Here is a 19,242-nt window from a genome sequence, read left to right as displayed (position 1 = left end):
GGGTATTATTCACCCTATAGCTTTGGGGGCTTCTTTTTCCTATCTTATAGAGATTCATCTCATGCATACATAGATAAGCTTGTGCTCAAAGCTTCAAGGACATCCCTACAGATCTCAGTAGTCTTCCCTGTGCACAGCCTTCTTCCCTTCAATATTCCATCCCATAAATTCTAAGAACATAAGTGTCCTTGAATTCCACAGTCCGTCTTCATTGAGAAAGACCACTGGGCTCTGCTTGAGTTCCTCTTCCTACATTGCATTGTAGAAACTTGGTTGAAAGCAACAGTAATTGATATTCCATTGTTTCATTTATTTATATAATACATAGCCATTGAACACTCATTCTGGGTCAGACAATGCTTGATGCACTAAATACTTACACTGAACAAGCAGAAAAATATCCCAGTGCTTACATTCTAATATTTCACAAGAAAAGGAAATTTACTGGAAAGAAATCTCTAAGAAACACAAAAAAATACAGGCATACCTCATTTTATTGCTCTTTATTTTATTGTACTTTGCAATAATTTTTTTTTTCCTTTTTACAAATTGAAGGTGTGTGGCAACCCTGTATCAGGCATTTTCCCAACAGCACTAATTTTAAAATTAAAGTGTGTACATTATTTTTATAGACATAATACCATTGAACATCTAACAGACTGCACTACAGTATAAACATAACTTTTGTATGCACTGGGAAACAAAAGAAAAATTGATGTGACTTGGTTTATTGCGATATTCACTTCATTGTGATGATCCAGACCCAAATCTGCAGTATCTGTGAGGGTCGCCTGTATGAGAGATGTACAGAAAATGCAGAAAGTCAGCAAAATAACAGGAGCCAAGGTCATGCACAGAATCACCATGTTCTGTACATGTTACTGTTGCTGAGATGAAAAATCACTCTTGTCATTTTCAAATTCTTGCATCATTCACTCAAGATTTGAAGTTTTAGAAGAAATGATCATATTGGCAAAATCTAAGATAGTTCTTTCTGAGAACTAGAAGAGTTCTAGAAGGAAGAGAGAAATTCAGGGTCCCTTAATTTTTGCAGTGGAAGTGAGGCCTTGTCTCCGCCAAGATTGATAGAGATGGAGACCTCCATCTGATGGGATGATGGAGAATTCCTTCCGAGAAGGATTTGGTTTGATTAGGAAGAAGGCAGTGGTGAGAGGCTGAACAGTCAGAAAGTGGAAACAATCCACTACAGCTGCATGGAGATGGCAGCAGTAAAAAAGCAAAAATAAAGTAGAAACTGAATTCAAGAATTAGAAAAAAAAATAAAGGTTATGTATTCATTAGCAGAGACAAAATAGCCATCAGGAAGAGGAGAGCTGAGTTCTGAGCAACTGGGGTGGCCATTCGGTCACCAGAGCTCATGCAGGCTAACTAGAGCTACTGCTGTATTCTGGATGGCAAAGACTGTGTTCCAGTTGCTCAGAGGACTGGATTTATGGCAGACATGATCATTTTCCCTCCCTTTTTATTCCCATATGCATTTACAATGAACTCATAATTAAACAAAGAAACGGAGTGTGTCTGTTTTTGATATCTGAGAGAACCTTCCTCTCCTAAGCAGTGGTGAAGTTTTCCCAGGGCCAGGAAATGCCGGAAGTCCTCCAGACTGTGTAAGTTCCTTCGTCCCCAGTGACTGGGGGAATCCTATCTATATTCTCACGGAACCTCCAAATCTTCCCCACCTACATTGGGCTTTCTGTTCTGGGACTTAGATTCAAGGGTTTGATTATTGTGTCCACCTATGACTCCCTGTAGGCACGATTCACTCAAAATTATCACTGAGCACAGAAGGTTTTGCTCTGCTATTTACAGAAATCATTTGTCCTACTTTGATTTTTCAAAATGCAGACCACCTTGGTTGTCTCAGAGGACCAGACACAGTGGAAGTTCTCTCCAGAGAACAAACTCTCCTTAAGCACAATCGGCTGTGAATCAGGAGTTGTAAAGTGGAGAGAACAATTAAAATCAATGACAATATTTAGCTTCCTGCCAAGAGTGGCTTGCCCAGTTAACAGACTGCACTCAGATGCCTGCAGTGCGCGAGAACACCCCTGGGCGAGTTGGCTGCTCAGCTGGGGCCACACTAATTGCTTTTACTAATGAGGAGGGCTCCCTTTTCTCCACTGATGTTTCTTGAACTTCTATCTCATGCTTGGTTGGTGAAGCATCACTACTACAAGCTAAACCACAGTTACAATATTTTCTGCCTAATCGAAATCAGTAGAGCATGTTTTAAAAGAGGAAACGGGAAAAAAAACAGTTATATTTAATTCCTAAGTGGTTCTTTACAATCATGAGCAGTTTAGAGTGTAAGATCAAGTTTTTATCAAGTGAGTGTCAACCAACTATCATGTGACACCTCACGCACTGCATGTTAGTACTAGGGGTGAGATGCTAGCTTTGAAGCAGAGCACTGAATTTGGGAAAAAAAACCAGGTTCCTATACCAGTTGCTCAGGGACATGCAGAGTATCACTTAATGTTACTGGACTTTAGCCTCTTTCTTGGGTATGAAAAAGGGATGAGGCAGGACCACACTGAATCACAGTCCTGGGGCTGGGGTTCAGTGAGATACTGAATATGAATGAGGTGTTAGGCAGATACACAAATACAAGAGACCGTCATCTGAAACAGTGGAGGCTCACAGACATTCACTCTGTTTATCCCACCAGAAGAGGCTCAACCACCCATCAGAGAGGACATGCATACCACATCCCAACCTTGTGCCGAATCAAAGTGTTAGTTTATGTCTGTACTCTTACCTTTTTCAACTGCTTATGCTTCAGAGAAACACCAATAGTTTTGTTAATAGAGCCATGGACAGTTAGAAAGAAAAGACATTCACTTGTTCCAAGATCCAGCATGGCCCAGAATTAAAGGGATTATTTGAGGGGAATTATTGTCCCTCTGACAATATTTTTCCTTCAAAAGAAAATTGATTCTCCTACCAGTAGGATAATAATACAAGAAAAGCATTGTGTCTGGAGAAATATTGCAGATATGGGCGAAGGTGACAGGAGAGAAGAGAACAACAGAATGGACAGGAAAATAGGTAAAAGACTATAGAAGGAGACAGTACTGGAGGGGGCGTGGAGAACAAATATTTAACAGCAAAAAATATATATATATTTGCAAAGAGAAGTGCTAATTTAGCAAGAAAGACCAAAAGACATGAAATCAACTTAGAAAACTGTATTACAAAGAGATGATTTTGAAATAAAGATCACCCAATACACAGAGCTGTGCTGAAATCAATGTGTGGAAAGAAGGATGGTCTAATTGAAACTATTTATGTAGCTTAAATTCTAGCTCTAGTGGTTTAATACCTCTGTGATTATGGATATAATTGACACTCTTATACTGTTTTATTTATTCTTCTGGGTCATTTTTATTACAGTCTGTCTCCCCTTAAGAGTTATTTATGTCCCTGTCTGTCTCCTTTACCAGAGAGTAGATCCTTACGGGTGAGTCTTACTCAGTTCTCTGTTATCCACAACACCTAGCACAATACCTTCCATGCACTCAAGGTTTAATAAAACTTTAAGTTGAGTTGAATTATTTCAAGATTTTATTGCCTCCTCTGTGTGTGTGTGCGCGCACATGTACATGCATGCATGCCACATGCTAAGTTCCAGAAATCGCATTTTAGTTTTAACTTTTCTAGTTAGAGATATGACAAAAGTGTGCTGAAGTACAGGAGAACACGTCTGAAAATCTGTTCACTAAACAACGCCCAGGGAGTAGTTATCTGTCTATTCTTGATGAGGTCTATGTGTCCTCATGTTTAGGGAGTAAGGAGAGGAAGTGGGGATAAGAGAATTCATATCTGTGCTGGCTGGTAAAGCAGGCAAAAGGGAGTAGCGTTGTGTCTAGAAAAGAAATACAATACAAGCTACAATCCTTGCTGTTTAGAAAATATCAAATCTACTTGGAGAAGAAAAACTGAAACAAGCGACTATTGATGGGAGCAAGCCACATGTATTTACATAACGGGACTTTTTTAGCAATGAGTGACAGAAGGTGCTACAATTATTCTCCACCAGGCAACTAGCTGTGCTTCACTCTCCTCTGTTTTTTTTCTTTAGTTATCCTGAGGGAAAATTTCTAGCCCTGCTCTTCCCATGAGGTACTCCCACCCTGTCAGTGTTTGCAAATGCCCCCCAGCACCAGCCTCTGACACTGTGGGGGCTGGTAGGTCTCAGCCTGCACCAGTTGACGATGGAGGAGCAGCATTTAAAAGTAATTTGCTTTCTCTCTCAGTTAACAGTAATGTGCAACTTCCTGATACAAACAGTAAAGCTGTTTCTTTTCTCTTTATCCCTGTGTGACAGTCCATCCAGACTGTGAGTGTCTGCAAAGACCAGTGGGTGAATGTGACTGTGACTTTAGCTAAATAAGCTGGACATTGAAAGATCAAGCCTGTCTCACGCACTTGGTGTTTCCACTCATGCTGGCTTTTTTCATGCTATCTCCTTAGGTTGAAGAAAGCTGCCATCTCCTATTCACTATAGAAGTTTCACTTCTCATTTTCTTTATGATAATTTTTGGATTTTTAGACTTAAAAATAGTCAGGAATTGTTTTCTATTGGAGGAGGACAATGATAAACATAAGAAAAAATATCTCTTTGTTATATGAAGAAGGAAAGTTCTTTTCAGGAGGCAATGACAACTCAGAGGATTTTAAATGTTTTCTTCATTTTTCTAAATCCAAAAGAAGGCAGTGAAACCTAAGGGCAAAAGGAGAGAGAGTCATTCTTAAAGTAAAAATTACCTGCTTAGTGATTCCTTTAATAAATTGGCTATGTTCCTATCCAAAGTTGTTAATGGATTGTGCTTATGGTACTAGACAATGGCCATAATTGTAGAGTTTAATATTGTAAACTTGTGGGACATATTCAAGTGGTGTGAAGTCTGTAAGAGAGAAGGGAAAGATGGGATAGAAGGGAAGAAGAAAAGGAGAAAGAGAGATGATTTTGAAACAAAAAGACTTTGGCATTTACATGGCCTCTATTTAAATCTGGGAACATGAAATTTTGAAGAAAACTAAATTCACACTGTCAGCTACATACATACAGATGCCTTTGACATCTAGTTGTCTTTCTCTTTGTCCCAAATCTTTCCATCATAATTATAAACATGAGACAGTATACTGATAGAATCTAAGAACACAGACTTTGGAACTAGATTAATGGGATCAAATTATGATCAACCTCTTATTTACCTACTGGATGAATTGGGGAAAATACCCAGTCTTTCTGTGCCCTTACTTCATTGCTCATAGGCCTCAGCCTCCTCATCTGTAAATCAGAATGCAGTAAGAGTATGCATGCACACGAGTTTAGTCACTCAGTCATGTCAGACTCTTTGTGACCCCATGGACTATGGCACACCAGGCTTCCCTGTCCTTCACTATCTCCCGGAGTTGGTTCCATTGAGTCAGTGAGGCCATCCAACCACCTCAACCTCTGTCGTCCCCTTCTCCTCCTGCCCCTAATTGCTCCCAGCATCAGGGTCTTTTCCAGTGAGTCGGCTCTTTGTATCAGGTGGCCAAAGTACTGGGGTTTCAGCTTCGGCATCAGTCCTTCCAATGAATATTCAGGACTGATTTCCTTTAGGATGGGCTGATTGGATCTCCTTGCAGTCCAAGGGACTCTCAAGAGTCTTCCTCAACATCACGGTTCAAAAGCATCAATTCTTCAGCACTCAGCCTTCTTTAGAGTCCAACTCTCACACCCGTACATGACTACTGGAAAAATCATAGCTTTGACTATGTGAACCTTTGTTGGCAAAGTAATGTCTCTGCTTTTTAATATGCTGTCTAGGTTTGTCATAGCTTTTCTTCCAAGGAGCAAGCCTCTTCTAATTTTGTGACTACAGTCATTGTCCAAAGTGATTTTGAGGCCCAAGAAAATAAAATGTGTCACTGTTTCCATTTTTCCTCCTTCTATTTGCCAGGAAGTGATAGGACCAGATGCTCTGATCTTTGTTTTTTGAATGTAGAATTTTAAGCCAGCTTTTTCACTCTCCTCTTTCACCCTCAAGAGGTTCTTTAGTTCCTCTTTCCTTTCTGCCATTAGAGTGGTATCATCTGCATATCTGTGGTTGCTGCTGATATCTCTCCCGGCAATCTTTATTCCAGCTTAGGAATGATTTTTGAATATAAGGCTGACAAGAGCATCTGATGGTTTGAATAGGGGATATGAGGGAAAAGAGAGAGAAGGTAATTTATAGGGTGTTTGGCTTAAACATTAGGTAAGTGGTGGCACCCTTTGCTGAGATGGAGAAGACTGGAGGGAAAAGAAAGGAATTTTTCTTGTATACATTGCATTTGAGAAGCCTATTCAATATCTCACTACTCCCTTGGCCCTGGCTGGAGGAGTCTGGAATTCAAGAGGTGAAAGGAGGTGACATGTGTCTATGAGTCAGCAGTATACAGATGCTATTAAAAGGCATGGAGTTCTGTGGATTCAGTGTGGGCAGGAGAAGGAAGCTGCCCAAGACCAAGTCTTAAGGCATTCCAGTATCCACTGGGTAAAAAGAACAGGGGAGGATCCATTATGAAGCCTAAGAAGAAGTGACCAGTGGGGTGAGACAAAAACCAGGCGAATGTGGGGCCCCAGGAGCCAAGGGAAACACTTAGAATGGGCCCTAGTGCACAGTAAATGCTCATAAAATTAGCTATTATTAATTCTTGTTTGAAGCTCTATGATTTCCAAGTAGCCCCTCATGTTCCGACCTCAAATAGGGTTGAATTCCACGACAGTTTTGTCTAATAGAATATGGCAGGAACTGCAGTAGATTCTAAGATCAGGTCTTAAGTGACAGAGAAATAGATCAAGCTGAGAATTTAGAAGAAATACCATATTTGGCCTTCCCTGGTGGCTCACTGGTCAAGAATCCGCCTGCAGTGCAGGTGTCGGAGGAGAAGCAGGTTCGATCCTTGGGTCTGGAAGATCCCATGGAGGAAGGTATGGCAACCTACTCCAGTATTCTTGTCTGGAGAATCCCATGGACAGAGGAGGCTGGCAGGCTACAGTCCATAGGATTGCAAAGAGTCAGACACAACTGGAGCAACTTAGCACGCATGTACCATATTTGGAAATGTGAGGGTCATTAGTGACTTTGAGAAGAGAGGTTTTAGTGAAGGGAGATACAATTCTAAATGAATTGCTCTCCAGAGAGAACAGCAAGAGGAGACAGGTACATGTCAAGTAAGAAATTTTGTTTTAAAGAGGAACAGAGAAATAAGGTAGTAGCCAGAGGAAGATGTAAAACAAAGGAAGATTTTATTTTTGTAAGGTTTTTTCCTTTTTTTTTTTTAGGATGATTTCTGGTGGTGGAAATGAGCCAACAGAGAGTCTAAATTAATGACATGGGAGGGAGAGTAGACCCTGAGTAGGTAAGAAAACATCTGATCCAGAGCCTAGGTGGAGACTCTGACTGCAGAGAGGAGCACAGGTCATTCTTCCATTGTTTAAAAACAACAACAACAACAACAAAAAGCAGCAAAGCAAATCTCCAGGTGCGGAGCAGGTAAGCTGTTAGGTGTTTTAGCGGGAGGACAAGAAAGTTCAATTCTGACCAATTTCATTTTCTCAGTGAAAAAAGGTCATCAGTTGAGGATGTGGAGGAAGGGAGTATTGGAGGTTTGTAAAGAGAGGAGAATGTGTGAACTGATTGTTCTGATTAGATGTGGACAGTGTGGCAGCCCCAAGGGGTCCTTAGAGATATATGGTCAAGTCAAAATCTGGGTGGTGTTTTTTAATTCAGCCATTGTTATGCATTTTTGTTCTCAAGTTGTTTGTGTTGTTTATGTTGTTATTAATGATATATAAGAATGCTTTTCTCCTTAATGTAGGTAGTTCAAACCTGTCAATTTTTCCTCTGTAAATTCTGGGATTTATATATTCTCAAGAAGGCTCTACTTCCATTCTAAATTATTTCTTAACTATTCTAATGTTTTCATAATAAAAATTCACAATTTTATTCTACATGGATTTTTGGATGTGTGCATAAGTGTCTAACTTCATTTTTATCAAAATGGATAATAACCTGTCCAAACATCATTTTTCAAAAATCCACCATTACTCTTAAATGCCCCATTGTTCATATGTGCACACTGATTTTGGACTTTTCATGGTTATTTCCTTTATCATTTCTCTGCATCAGCATTACTAATGCTTCTCTGCTTTCATCACTATAGTATTTTTCAATATCTGATAGTAAAAGTCACCATTCAAATTTCTTTCAAAATTCTCATGGCAAAACTTGAGAATTTTATCTTCTAGATGAAAATTATCTTCCAGATAAATCCAATTCAATACAATAATTGCCTTGTAAAATATCATTTAAAATCCTGAAGGAGTTTTGATTGGAATTAAATTGAATTTACGGATTAATTCAGGAGAATTAACATTTACAGTCTGAGGACTTTTCACTGAGAGACCTGTTATTGTCAGTATTTATTTGGTTCTTCTCTTACGTGCTTTAGAATAATTTTATAGATTTTCTTCAATGAGGAATCTCTGTGGCATCTTAAAGGCATTTTCTGGCTCTGACACCATAAAACAAAACTCATCTATTATCTCCTACATGGCACCTTGAGGAAATTAATCTTCTTGTGCCATAGTTTCCTTATCTGTTAAAAGGGGCCTGTTGTTTGGAATAAATGAGTTAGTACATGTGAAGTACTTAAAATAGTGTCTGGTGCTGCCTTTACTATAACTCCTTTCAAAGCTCCATATCCTGAGACATCCTTTGTATTCCAACAACATCAAACTGCTATTCCAAAAAGAAAAATGTGCCTGACCCTTGCACACATTATTCCAATGAGTCTGAAAAATCTAATTTCCAGACTTTCAGCTTCTATAATACATGAGAGAACCTGCTAGAGCAAGTTCAGTTCAGTCAGTTCAGTCACTCAGTCGTGTCCATGCAACCCCATGGACTGCAGCACTCCAGGCTTCCCTGTCCATCACTAACTCCTGGAGCTTACTCAAATTCATGTCCATTGAGTCAGTGATGCCATTCAACCATCTCATCCTCTGTCGTCCCCTTCTCCTCCCACCTTCAATCTTTCCCAGCATCAGGGTCTTTTCAAATGAGTCAGTTTTTCCCATCAGGTGGCCAAAGTATTGGAGTTTCAGCTTCAGCATCAGTCCATCCAATGAATATTCAACTGATTTCCTTTAGAATGGACTGGTTGGTTCTCCTTACTATCTAAGGGGCTCTCAAGAGTCTTCTCCAACACCACAGTTCAAAAGCATCAATTCTTCAGCACGAAGATTTCTTTATAATCCAACTCTCACATCCATACATGACTACTGGAAAAATCAAAGCTTTGGCTAGATTGACCTTTGTTGGCAAAGTAATGTTTCTGTTTTTTAATATGCTCTCTAGCGTGGTCATAACTTTTCTTCCAAGGAGCAAGCGTCTTTTAATTTCATGGCTGTAGTCAGCATCTGCAGTGATTTTGGAGCCAAAAACAATAAAGTCTCTCACTGTTTCCATTGTTTCCCCATTTATTTACCTTGTAGTGATGGGACCAGATGCCATGATATTAGTTTTCTGAATGTTGAGTTTTAAGCCAACTTTTTCACTCTCCTCTTTCACTTTCATCAAGAGGCTCCTTAGTTCTTCTTCACTTTCTGCCATAAGGGTGATGTCATCTGCATACCTGAGGTTATTGATATTTCTCCTGGCAATCTTGATCCCAGTTTGTGCTTCATCCCGTCCAGCATTTCTCATGATGTACTCTGCATATAAGTTAAATATGCAGGGTGACAACATACAGCCTTGACGCATTCCTTTCCTGATTTGGAACCAGTCTGTTGTTCCATGTCCAGTTCTGACTGTTGCTTCTTGACCTGTATACAGATTTCTCAGAAGGCAAGTCAGGTGGTCTGGTATTCCCATCGCTTTCAGAATTTTCCAGTTTGTTGTGATCCAGACAGTCAAAGGCTGTTGGCATAATCAATAAAGCAGAAGTAGATGTTTTCAATGATCCAACAGATGTTGGCAATTTGATCTCTCCTTCCTCTGCCTTTTCTAAATCCAGTTTGAACATCTGGAAGTTCACAGTTCACGTACTGTTAAGCCTGGCTTGGGGAATTTTGAGCATTACTTTGCTAGCATGTGAGATGAAGATAATTGTGTGGTAGTTTGAACATTCTTTGGCATTGCCTTTCTTTGGGATTGGAATGAAAACTGAACTTTTCCAGTCCTGGGGCCGTTGCTGAGTTTTCCAAATTTGCTGGCATACTGAGTGCAGCACTTTCACAGCATCATCTTTTAGGATTTGAAATAGCTCAACTGGAATTCCATCACCTCCACTAGCTTTGTTCATAGTGATGCTTCCTAAGGCCCACTTGACTTCACATTCCAGGATGTCTGGCTCTTGGGGAGTGATCACACCATTGTGGTTAACTGGGTCATGAAGATCATTTTTGTATAGTTTTTCTGTGTATTCTTGCCACCTCTTCTTAATATCTTTTTTTCTGTTAGGTCCATAGCATTTCCATCCTTTATTGTGCCCATCTTTGCATGAAATGTTCCCTTGGTATCTCTAATTTTCTTGAAGAGATCTCTAGTCTTTCCCATTCTATTGTTTTTCTCTATTTCTTTGCATTGATCACCAAGGAAGGCTTTCTTATCTCTCCTTGCTACCCTTTGGAACTCGGCATTCAAATGTGTATATTTCTTTTTTTTCCCTTTGCCTTTTGATTCTCTTCTTTTCACAGCTATTGGTAAGGCCTCCTCAGACAACCATTTTGACTTTTTGCATTTCTCTTTTTTGGGGATGGTGTTGATCACTCCTCCTGTACAAGTCATGAACCTCTTTCCATAATTCTTCAGACACTGTATCAGATCTAATCCCTTGAATCTATTTGTCACTTCCACTATATAATTGTAAGGGATTTGATTTAGGTCATACCTGAATGGTCCAGTGGTTTTCCCTACTTTCTTCAATTTAAGTCTGAATTTGGCAATAAGGAGTTCATGATCTGAGCCACAGTCAGCCCCCAGTCTTGTTTTTGTTGACTGTATAGAACTTCTCCATCTTTGGCTGCAAAGAATATAATCAATCTGATTTCGGTATTGACCATCTGGTGATGTCCATGTGTAGAGTCTTCTCTTGTGTTGTTGGAAGAGGGTGTTTGCTATGACCAGTGCATTCTCTTGGCAAAATTCTATTAGCCTTTGCCTTTTCTGTACTCCAAGGCCAAATTTGCCTGTTACTCCAGGTATTTCTTGACTTCCTACTTTTGCATTCCAGTCCCCTATAATGAAAAGCACATCTTTTTTTGGGGGGTGTTAGCTCTAGAAGGTCTTGTAATCTTCATAGAACTTTCAACTTCAACTTCTTCAGCAAAACTGGTCAGAGCATAGACTTGGATAACTATGATATTGAATGGTTCGCCTTGGAAATGAACAGAAATCATTATGTTGTTTTTGAGACTGCATCTATGTACTGCATTTCAGACTCTTTTGTTTACTACGACAGCTACTCCATTTCTTCTAAGAGATTCTTGCCCACATTAGTAGATATAATGGTCATCTGAGTTAAATTCAGTCATTCCAGTCCATTCTAGTCCACTGATTCCTAAAATGTTGATGTTCACTCTTGCCATCTCCTGTTTGACTGCTTTCAATTTGCCTTGATTCACGGACCTAACATTCCAGGTTCCTATGCAATATTGCTCTTTACAGCATCGGACTTTACTTCTATCACAAGTCACATCCACAACTGGGTGTTTGTTTTTGGCTTTGCTCCGTCTCTTCATTCTTTCTGGAGTTATTTCTCCACTGATCTCCAGTAGCATATTGGGCACCTACCACCCTGAAGAGTTCATATTCAGTATCCTATCTTTTTGCCTTTTCATACTGTTCATGGGGTTCTTAAGGCAAGAATACTGAAGTGGTTTGTTAGGGTAGGTTACTACAGGCAATTTTAAGAAAAGAACAACATTCTCAAGTAATCATAAAACATGTAAAAAAATTATCTGGGAACTACTCTGTTGTTGATTATTTGTGTTTGGTAACATTTTTTCCCCTTTAGATGTTTACATGATATAAAATTCTAACAAGGTAAGTTTAAAATATTTTAAAGGCAGAGGAAGACTTTACCATAAATGAGTTCTCTGAATATCAGTGTATTTTTATATAAACCAATATAGTACATCCTTTGAACCAGCCATGCAAACACATGACATTCATTTCATATTTAGCAACTTAAATCATACCACATTATGTTATTTTTCATGTGTTTTAACACTGCTGCTTTTACACATATACCAGCTGCCATTGACTGGGTAGAGAGTGTAAATAAAGATGGCAAAAAAAGAAAACCTGTATCTATTACTTCCCTACATCATTTCTCTCTTTCTGTCTCCCTCATCTCTCTCTCTGCTGAAATAAGGGAAAATATCTAATTATAGAACACAGTGGGTTCTCCTTCATCTAAGTAGCAGTATAGTACCTTAAGAGAAGAGCTATCAGTGTGTTTTGAACCACTGCCTCTGAGAGCCCTGGGATCATTTTTGGAGGCATGTCCTAAGTTCCAAGAGTTCAACTAACTGAGAAAGCACTTAAAAGAGGCAGCCCAGGTCTCTGGAGAATGTCTTCTGCAGAACATAGTAACTAGGGTACTAGGTCACTGCAAAGGTACTTCGAAAAGTAAATGAAATAGAAAGGGAAAATAGCACATGCAATATTGATGCAGATTGCATTCAAGGAAGAGATATGCCGCAATAGCAGTGCCTCTATAACCCACTGCCCTATTTTTCAGGTCCTTAAACTTTTGTCCTCCTGAACCAGCAATTTATGGTTTCTACTCCTCAGAGAAGTGTTCATTTCCAAAACTATTGAGTTCATCATTTTTCAAAGAGCAAAATAAGCAAGGCATATTAAAAATATGTCTCTGACAGAAAGACGGACATTTCTGAGAGAATTCTGATGGAAGGATGGACATTTCTGACAGAAAGATGGATGTTTCTGAGAGAATTCTGACAGACATATTTCTGACAGAAAGACAGATGTTTCTGAGAGATTTCTGACAAAGACAGATGTTTCTGACAGAAAGACAGTTGTTTCTGACAAAATGAAGGACGTTTGTGACAGAAAGATGGACGTTTGGATGTTTCTCAGAGAATTCTGACAGAAAAACGACGTTTCTGAATGAAAGATGACTGTCTTGCTAGAAAGAGAGACGTTTCTGGGAGAATTCTGACAGAAAGATGACGTTTCTGACTCAGTGATGGACGTTTCTGACAGGAAGTCAGACTTCTGAGAGAATTCTGACAGAAAGACAGACGTTAGTGACAGAAAGACGGACGTTTCTGAGAGAATACTGACAGAAAGACGAAGTTTCTGACAGAAAGATGAGTGTTTCTGACAAAACAAATGGACGTTTGTGACAGAAAGATGGACGATTCTGACAGAAAGTCAGACGTTTCTGAGAGAATTCTGACAGAAAAACAATGTTTCTGAGGGAAAGACGAATATTTTGATAGAAAGACAGACATTTCTGGGAGAATTCTGACAGAAAGATGATGTTTCTGACTGAAAGATGAAGGTTTCTGACAGGAAGTCAGACTTTTCTGAAAGAATTCTGACAGAAAGACAGATATTTCTGAGAGAATTCTGACAGAAAGATGGACGTTTCTGAGTGAATTCTGAGAACCATGGGGAGCCTGAAGGAATTCTTGGAAAAACAGAATGTTCGAGAGAATTCTGAGAGATGTAGTGTATATGCAGTTTATGAGATAACAAAATGGGAGGCATTTCTGATTGAAAATGGGTTATAGGTAATTCTGAAAGCACTAAGGTGAGTGAGATCTCTGAGGGAAGAATGATATGAATGATCTGAGAGAAGGATATTATAAGGGAATTCTGAGACAAGGAGGATGAGATGGAATTCTGAGAGAAAAAGGATTAGAGATTTCTCACATTAGGAGAGTCAGAGGGAATTTTGAAAGAAAGAGATTCAGATGGAATTCTGACAGTCAAAGAGTATGAGGAAATTCTTAGAATGCAGGGGAATATGAGGGAATTCTGAGAGGAGTGTCAGAGGGAATTATGAGAGAATGGGAAGTTTGTTGGAATTTTGAGACTAGGAAGGTGAGATGGATTTCTGAGAGAAGGAGGTTGGTAGGCAACTTTGAACCTGAGATGGTGTGAGGGATTTATGAGTGAGGGAATTCTGAGATAAGGAGGATGGGGTATTTTGAGTGAGTGAGTGCAAGAGGGAATTTTGAATTAGTAACGGTGTGAAGGATTTTTGACTGAAGTAGTGGTTTTTGTTATTGTTTAGTAGCTAACTGGTTTCTGACTCTTTTAGGATCTCCTATGTATTACATATAGCCTGCCAGGCTCCTCTGTCCATAGGATTTCTCAGGCAGGAATACTGGAGTGTGTTGCCATTTCTTTCTCCAGGGATCTTGAGGACCCAGGGATCGAACCAGAGTTTGCTGCATTGGCAGGTGGATTCTTTACCATTGAGCCACCTGGGAAGCCATGAGAGAAGGTGGTGACAGGGAATTCTGAGAGAGGGAATGTGAGAAGGAATTCTGAGAGGAGAATCAGAGGGAACTGTTCTGTACCTTTATGGAAAATTAAACATTTGTCAAAATGAAAAGCCATTATGAGTTTAACCATAGTAACCAGCTAAAAGCAAAAGATTAACAATAATTTAAGGAAAAAGTATAGCAGAAGAGGTCCCAGACCATCTTACACCCATCACACAATAATGTAATAGTTACCAAACACTCACACCAGGAACTATGTCTCCAGAAAACTGGCAAGGCTATGGGAAAAAAATATGATTTGCCCCCCTCCCACCTTGCCAAAAAAAAAAAAAAAGCTCCTTTGAAATGGTTATTCAACTTATTATAGCACATGCCTTTTAGCCCCTGTGATTTCTTTGTCATTTGTTTTCTGAGAGAGTGTTGCTCTGTTGATTTTTACAACAGTTTTATGTAGCTAGAAAAGTCAGTTTTCACTGCTGACTCTCTGCAATTACAACTAGGTCCTAAAGGATTCTCCTCCTGTAGAGACAGGGCTAGAGCTGGGGAACCATAGTCTGTGTGAGAGAGAAAGCATATTCTAAGATAGAACTCACCTTTATGGAAATCAGTCTGGTTTGGGTTTTATGTTTTCATGCAAACCTATTTATAAAACATAATTCACACAATGTTAGATAAAGTCTACCATCTAGTTTTCAAAAGACTAAAAAATAAGACATATAATTGGCCATCTCCCTTGCTCAAAAATATCATCTTTTAATACTACATGCCTTTTCTTTTCAATTAAGCTGATCAACCTGAACTTAAATGCAATAAAATAACAAGAACAAGACATTCAATAAATAGCTGATTGATTGAGAGAAGTAAGAAGATATTCACAGAGTAACTATGGGCATGATGAGAAACACTGATTAAAATAATATAGTTGGTCTGGTGTTTTTTGTTTCCTAACAGGAAAATGGATGCCCTCTCCCCAGAAATCAAGTTCGTCATATGGAAAATGCAGGTAAATATAATGCAGTTAAAAATAAGAATCTATATGATTACAGTTAACAATTAGTAAGAAATTGAAAGATTATAAGGAAAGTGGGAAAAGATAGAGACATGGGGAAAATTTGACCTGGGAAACTCCACAGAGAGGAGCATGAGAAGGAGAGAGTCTGAAGTACATGGTGGTTTTCCAGTCAGTCACTTGCTGTCTGTAAGAGACCATTTTCATTCTGGAAAGGTCTCTTGGATGAGGTGAGTTTTTAAATGAAGGATTTGGACAAAATGGTGAGACTAGCTGTCAGAGCAGAATACCACTCTGGAGCAGCAGGGGAGAGTGCCTGCCTGCTAAAAAGAAACGAGGGATGGAGCAAGGAGCCAGTACCTAAGGCTGAATTAAGAAGAAAGAGATGGGGACGGTGCACTGACGCTGTTATTATGCAGCTGCCTCTGGGGACAGCAGGCCTAACAATAACCACGTCACAACTCAATTCACTACTGAGAAGGAAAGATGTGAGGAATTGAAATCAAATGAAAGTAAAGACCATAGAGAAAACAAGGATGTTAAAACAATAAGGGTCCCCTCTCTCTACCAGCGGCATTACATCATCAGCAAACTTCCCTCCTCTAGATTCTAAAGGCATTGTAACTTGGGGGACCACTTGCAACCTTGCTGTTTCCAGAAACAGCAATAGATGATGCAAAGCTTCCCATCAGAAACCAGACATTTTTATCTTTCTGTCATCTTTAAGGAAAAATTAAAAATAACCATAGCGTGTTTTACCGAGTGCTTGTTTGGCAGGCACTGTTCTAAGCACTTCCTACATGAATTCAGCTATCTTCGGAATAACTCTATTCTATTATTATTCCCATTTTTCAATTGATGAAAATGAGGTACAGGACTGTTAAGTAACTCCCCTAGAGTTACACAGTGAGTAAGCAAGGAAGATTGGATGCAAATTCAAGTAATCCGGCCCGAGTCCAAGTTCATGACCAATGTATGTTGCTGTCTCCCCAAGATACCAGCAGCAACACTGCAGATGACCTTGGAAACTTTTTCACCACCTTCCAAGGGCCTCATTGTCATATGCAGGCAGGACACATAGGTGCAAACCAAGCTGTTTCTATTTCGGTGACAGTGTGAAGACAGGAGTGCTAATACTTGTAATGAGGGAAATCTGGTTCATTTACCCTTCCTATTTGGTCCATTTCTGAGGACAACAACCTGGTCCTAGACCGTTGAGAAATGTTTAATGTCATCTCATGTCTCTTCCCAAATCTGAACACCTAGTAGGCTCTTTATAAATCCTGGTTTGCTATCAGATTTCTTTTTAAAAATGATAAGACCATCTCTTACAGATGCCTAAGATAGCTTGCCAAATACCCAGTGTTTACACACTCTTGTCTGTATAGGTTTGAACTTAAACTTAACTGGATTTTCTAATTATTGCCATTCTTGTTTTCCTGATGTTGGGCTTCTGGATTTGCAGATTTGTAGAATGTGTTCCTTTATGTTTGTCTTTTTGTGAGCAGTACAATCCATTGCTGATTTACAAGGTCAGGTTCACCTCACAGTAATGGCAGTTTTGGACCAGAGTTAGAAAGGTGGAAGAGAGGAAGAATAATAGGAGTTGTGCTAACTGAAAAAACACAGATAAGTACATACTCTAATTAGAGAAATGATATCTGAGCAAATCAGTTATAAAAAGACTCTAATCCTTCGTGAAGAGAAAAATGCTGATGGGAATGTGTTTTCTTTTAATATTTTGATAGAGGTCTTCTCCTTGAAGACAGTATTTGCTGCTCAACAGCTTTTGCAATTCTCCAGGCCCTCAGTCCATCCTCATCTTGGTAATTTTAGAACACAATGTGGCATTTTTTTCTTGATTTCGATACATTGCAGTGTTTGCTGCTCATCTTCTTTAACAAGAGTTCTTATCCTTCTATAAAAATAGGTATCTGAGTGTAAAAGACAGTTGAAGCCCTTAAAGATATCTTGTTTTGAAGAGAGACTTTCAAATGAAGTGATAAAAAAATAAATTACACAACATTAAATTTCCTAAGTAAGCGAGATAATAGAGTCTGAAAACCAAAGGTGCTGAGTGAGCAAGCTTCCACTTCTTTCAAAACTGAGCTCTGATGTGACCTGAATGTTAGTCCTGCCGTGTGTAAGATGCATTATTGAGATGGTATCATCTGTTATTGGCATTAGTTATTCAGTTTGTATGCCATTTTTCATTACTAACCTTCTCTTTTCCAAAGCCTATAACTCAGTAGTAAAAATTTATATTTTCCATTATTTTTAAAGGGCCAAATTTGGCATACAAATTCTAATGCTTAAAATGGAATTTTATTTCAGGAGAAAATTGGGCTGCATTCAAGCAAGATTCTGTGAAATATTACAGAAGCTTACTAGCTTAACTTTTACATCGAAAGATGAGAGACATAGTTGATATTGTGGGAAATAATATTTTTATTTCTGCATGCACAACACAAACAGACTTGCAACCATATGAAAATATTGGTCTGGAAAGCTGGGAGCCCCCAGGAGAGTCAAGTGCTTTTCTAGGTGCTCACTGAAGGTATTTCTTGGAATGAAGTTTCTAGAATACAGCCTTCAGTATAGCCTTTATGTTTTAAGGAAAGCCAGGGGACTTGTAAATGTGAACAGCCCACAAGTGAAAACAGAGATGGGATGGATCCCACCACTCAGGTGGCTCTAAAGACCCAGGGCCAGAGGCAGGTGTGCGTAGGAACTTCCAGGGGACTTCCAGTGGTGTGGTCTCTTCCCAGAGAGCTGTTCATGATGTCATTAGTGGACATCAGGTCATTGGCCCAAGACAGCATTTGTAACATTTTAAAGTCACAACCCCCTATAACTCACTTGATAATCTTGCCATTTCCCCAAGACTCTAGTCTTGTCCACAGTGCTCAAGGTCAAGTCTTATTAAAATGGAAATATAATAGTCACCCTAAACATGACTTCTCATTTGTTTACTTATTATTAATTATTAATCAACTAATTAAATACATTAGATCCTCCTCTAAAAACAGGTCTTAACTGGAGGGAAAAGAGTATGAGGAAAAAAGGCCTTTCACCATGCCTGGTATGTAGTAAAATAGCAAGATCTCAAAAATGTTAGTTCTCTAGCTGGGTTACTGGTGGTAAAGATGGAGAAGGGAAACAAGGGTCTCCACCCATAGTGGGTTCTGTACCTACTTGACAATCTATACTCAGGCTTGGCTTGACTGTAGGTCTCTGACAGTGATTGGAGAAAATGTTACTGAGCTGATTGTCCAAGAGAAGCTGAGCTGTTTCTAGCTAAGAGAAGAAAGGTTATAAGAGTTAAGGAATGCATAGAGTTATCGACTCATTGCATAAGGTTATCTTTTTCTTCAAGGTGTTAGTATCCTGAATCTTCATATTTCCTATGGTTTTATTTTACATGTCATCTTTCCCACTGTCCATTCAAAGGCAAGCTCTTTACAGAAAATACAGTCTTCTTTAAGCCTCCAAGAGCCCCCAGCCTAGAGCTCTAAGCCCCCAGGCTGGATTATCAGACAGAAGGTTAGTCTTTGCTCCACATTGTGACACCACTTTAGTCCCTTTTTGTTGTTTCAAGCAATGCCAAGTACACAATTCTCTCTCTTAGGTTGCTTTAGCATTGTTTGTATAAAAGAAATTGATTCAAATTGTACTTCATGTTGGGTAGAAA

General features: G+C 39.2%; 1 long non-coding RNA gene across 1 annotated transcript in view; it reads right to left on the bottom strand.

Annotated features, from left to right (window-relative positions):
* Positions 1-564: 564 nt before the first annotated feature.
* Positions 565-19,242, bottom strand: part of LOC136144066 (uncharacterized) — a 30,337-nt gene continuing 11,659 nt past the window's right edge. Inside the window, exons 3-4 of the long non-coding RNA XR_010658471.1 lie at positions 15,136-15,181; positions 565-791 (exon numbers count right to left, since the gene is read on the bottom strand). This is a non-coding gene — a long non-coding RNA (uncharacterized lncRNA). The remainder of the gene's footprint in view (positions 792-15,135; positions 15,182-19,242) is intronic.

This window comes from Muntiacus reevesi, chromosome 11 (assembly GCF_963930625.1).
Source record: "Muntiacus reevesi chromosome 11, mMunRee1.1, whole genome shotgun sequence".
Classification (NCBI taxonomy): Eukaryota; Metazoa; Chordata; class Mammalia; order Artiodactyla; family Cervidae; genus Muntiacus; species Muntiacus reevesi.
The sequence above is the reverse complement of the archived record's forward strand: the minus strand, read 5'-3'. Positions and strand labels throughout refer to the sequence as shown.